Source organism: Tigriopus californicus, chromosome 1 (assembly GCF_007210705.1).
Source record: "Tigriopus californicus strain San Diego chromosome 1, Tcal_SD_v2.1, whole genome shotgun sequence".
Classification (NCBI taxonomy): domain Eukaryota; kingdom Metazoa; phylum Arthropoda; class Copepoda; order Harpacticoida; family Harpacticidae; genus Tigriopus; species Tigriopus californicus.
In genome coordinates, this window is record NC_081440.1 from 14,607,007 (window position 1) to 14,607,328 (window position 322).

The following is a 322-nucleotide window of genomic DNA, read 5'->3' on the forward strand; positions in this document are numbered from 1 at the left end:
GCAACAGCATCAACAGCAACAACAGCATCAGCAGCAGCAACAGCAACAGCAACAACAACAACAGCTTCAACACCAGTCCTCGATCAAATTGGAGATCAACGGGGGCGGAGACAGCCATAGTAGTGTGGGCGGAGAAATCCCGTTCAATCACAGTCATTCAAATAACTCAACAACAAACTCTGTGGGCTCCCCTATGAGCGGGCTCATGGCTTCACCTGGCGGAGGAGGCGGAGGTGGCGGTGGCAGTGGACCAAGTATAGCATCACAAGGATCGATAAAAGGTATAGCCCACTTTTCTCTTTGATCAAGTGCCATTTGACTG